This window comes from Corvus brachyrhynchos, unplaced genomic scaffold (genome assembly GCF_000691975.1).
Source record: "Corvus brachyrhynchos isolate BGI_N302 unplaced genomic scaffold, ASM69197v1 scaffold26, whole genome shotgun sequence".
Lineage (NCBI taxonomy): Eukaryota > Metazoa > Chordata > Aves > Passeriformes > Corvidae > Corvus > Corvus brachyrhynchos.
In genome coordinates, this window is record NW_008239324.1 from 8,459,084 (window position 1) to 8,462,781 (window position 3,698).

The following is a 3,698-nucleotide window of genomic DNA, read 5'->3' on the forward strand; positions in this document are numbered from 1 at the left end:
TGATTTCAAGGGTTAAACTCCACTCCTGGACTTCAATGCTCAGAAATTCTATGCACTCTCTTTTTAGAGTACTCTTCCTTCCTTCCTATCCACTAACACAATAGGGAAAGCTTTGTTATCATTAATCATCTTCAGAGCCCTGGGGATTCTCTGAGTACTAGAACTGCTGCAGCCTCCCTGGAAAAACTCACAGAGACGTGCACCAAAGTTTCTGTCAGAGTTCACTCATGCAGGTTTTCATTAATAACTGCATTTACAAGCTGGAGACATGGTTAATGCTTCATCTGAAGTCAAAGAAAATAAATCTTTGATAATTATTACCAGAAACAATATCTTTAAATAAAGTATTTGAACTTTTTTTTGCCACAAGGATCTGTAATCTGAAGGGAGGAAAAAGACAGATTTTTCAGCATAAAGCCAAGTAATGTTTTACACTGCACATAACATCACTAGATATTAGGAAAGGTAAGATAAGCATTGTAAATAGAGATAGAAATGTATCAAAAATTATATATTTTTGAGACATGTTTGTTCTTCAACAGAGAAAAATTTACCCAGACTAAACACCTTAAATAGCAGGCACTGTATGAGTTCAGCAGCAATTACTTGACTAATTCATCTTGTCAGCCTCCTAACAAATAACCCCAAAAAAAAGCAGCCTGTCTTGTAATTTCTGGAGACTTTGAAGGAAAAGGATATCCTGTAGAAATTAAAGAAAAGCAACATGGCTGAGAAAACATTTGTAAATAAGTCATTCTGATTAGATCTCTAACTCCTTGATCTAAATGTCTTGTTTTTTTCATGCATTCTGCTACTTAAAACTAATTTTAAAAATACATCAAGTGTAGAAATAAACAAAGACAAAAATGTAGTCTTGATTTCTCAGTCTTTTATATGCAGGTGCAAATTTTGCATTTATTTATAGCTGTTTCCTCAACTTAATGCCCACTCTTCATAGCAGTATAGTGCCAGCAATAATACACCCAATCCCATATGTGAAGCTGAAAGATACAATGCTCAGATGTGGGGAAGTGAGTTTTTAAAACTCTTCAGACAACACTTATGAATTCCACAAACAATCCAGCAACACAATTCTGTAACTAAAAATAAACTAACAGCTTCTGATTGAGCCCAGTTTCAGCATCCCCAGTGCCACAGAGACTTACGGGGCATTTGTGCCTGAAACTATGTGAACACTAAGTAGCTGTGCAAGTGCATGTCAAGATAAATGTCCCTACCAATCCACAAAATGATTGTTTTTATGCATAATTGCAGTAACTACACATGCAGGTTAGGTCCATAGCATTGATTTTACTTGCCTATCCTTGTGCTACTACAATACAGATAATTTGAATCTAATTTATTCTCATTGTTTACACAGTTAACAAGCTGCTGTGTTTGCAAACAGGGGCCTGTGAGCTAAAACTTAAGTGTCTTGCTTCACAGAAATTGCAATCTAAACAAAAAACCTCTGCAGTGGAGAGTAGATTGGTGTTCACTCTACTGAGAGACAGAAGGGAAGAAACAAGAACAAGCAACAAGAGATGACAGGAACAGAGCAGAGGGATTGGGCAGAGTGCTACAGAAATAACCCAGCACACGACACAATAGTTCACAGCAGTGAACAGTGGGACAATGGGCACATTTTACATCCATTTTACATTTCATTTATTAAAAGGGATTTTTAGTGTTTTTGTACTTCAGAAGAGCATAGAGAACATAAACAAAGTAAGGAAGAGGAGGTGGTGAGCAAATTGTGGCAAGTAACCACTGCGGTGGTCACTATGGACGTATCTAAGGTAGATTGAGATAGATTAGGATAAGACATCTGACTAGGATGCAATAGGAGATGCTAAATAAGTGAGAAATCATCCCCTTTAACCCTAGACTATGTTCCCTCATTTAATGAGACCTCTCTCCAAAGGAAACGAGCTATAAGGTGTGTTTATGACACAATACTCTGGAGCAGGCATATCTGAAAAGGGTGGTCTCATCAAGCACAGTGTCTTCATCCAGGCATCTTTTATCCATCAGCCACCATGTTTTGGAGCTGTTCGCTGAGATGCTTTATCCCATCATTTAAGTGCTGCTTTAGACAACATTTTTTTCTCCTCCTTTTGATTGATGTCCAGCCCAGCACATTATCCTTTCCTTTAAATGGATGTCACTTTCTTTAAGAGCCTAAGCATTACTTTAAACTGTGTTTTAATTGCTATTTATATGTCCCTCAAGTGTGCAGAGCCATTTATTGTTCAGCAAAGGCCAGGACATTTTATAAATAAAATCCTTGCTTGCTACTGAGAATGATAATATTAGCTGACAGCATCTGGATGCACTTTCAAAGCAAAGATTTTACTTTTGCAAGACAAAGCTAAAAACACAGATGGCATAAGCTGGTGTGAAACCTGCAGAAAGCTTTTTTACCCCCCGTTCTTCGAATACCATCGTAAGTTGGTGAGTAGGAGGAAAGTTAAAGCTTACATACATCCCAGCATGCCAACCCATGTCCTACTGAGATACTTGACTGTCTATTGCTTCTAAGCAGCTGGAAAAATGTCAAACTGTCATCACTGATTAAAATGGGATTTTATAGAAAGCACCATATATATTGTCAGAATTTTAGAATTATTTTCTATGATGGAAATAAAAAAAATGCTAATTTTGCTTCAAAACATATTTTCTTCACATTTTCCTCTGTTTCACACTAGTACTCACTCAAGGCTGTACTTATTCAGTAATTATGGACTTCACCTTGCTTTGGAGAGTTGGGGATTTACCTACCATGATTTTTCACTGAAAAGCCTACTCCCAAACAGCCTGGAATTGCACAGATGTCTTCACATCAACATTTCTGCTGCTTGCTCACTCCTGAGCACTTGAGTGGAGCTGCTGGTGCCTGTGATTTTTATTTCCATGGCTCACCTCCAGTTCCCTGTCTTTCCCTCCCTCAGCTCAGGAAGTAGCTAGCTCTGTTGTACAAACACCTTGTTAGAGACAAGAGGACTATGTAACCAAGGACATACTATATTAACCTTTACTGTTCAGTGCAAACCTTCAGAGAACCCAGAGCCTCCTGACTCCCATCTCCTCTTGTCATCATGAGATCCATCATTATTTGAATTTCCTTAACCTCAAGAGAAAGCTTGAGCACGAAACTCTTTCATCTGGACTCTCTGTTAGGTGGCAAAATTTGTGTAATCCCTTCCTATATGTGTGCCTCAGCCAAACTTGCCAATATTCATTCAACAAAACCTTCATGTGAACAAGATCTAGGAGATACTTGGCACTGAGCATGGCAAGGGAAGATCTGAGAGTCAACAGCAGGGGCAAGAGACAGCACCTGCTCCCAGAGGTGTTACAGAGGAGTACAACTAAATTTGCTGCATTCCAGGATAGTGCTGCACCACCAGCCTAGAACCTGGCTGGCCATGCTGAGTCAGCCTGTACTTACCAGCCACACAGGGAGAGTCCAAGCAGTGCTCCACAGATCCCTGCTGTGGGGCTACCCACTACCAGCCCCTCTCACTGTCAGACTGCTGCCCACAACATGCCCTGGGTCATGGTGTCTTGTTAAAGGGTTAATTACTTACAGGTTGGTGCTCATCAGTACCACCAGAAAGTCAGCCCAGATCAGTAAGGAGCTGAATGCACTTGCTGGCACTGCAGAGGCTGTGGCTGGCACCCACCCTGTGTCTGAA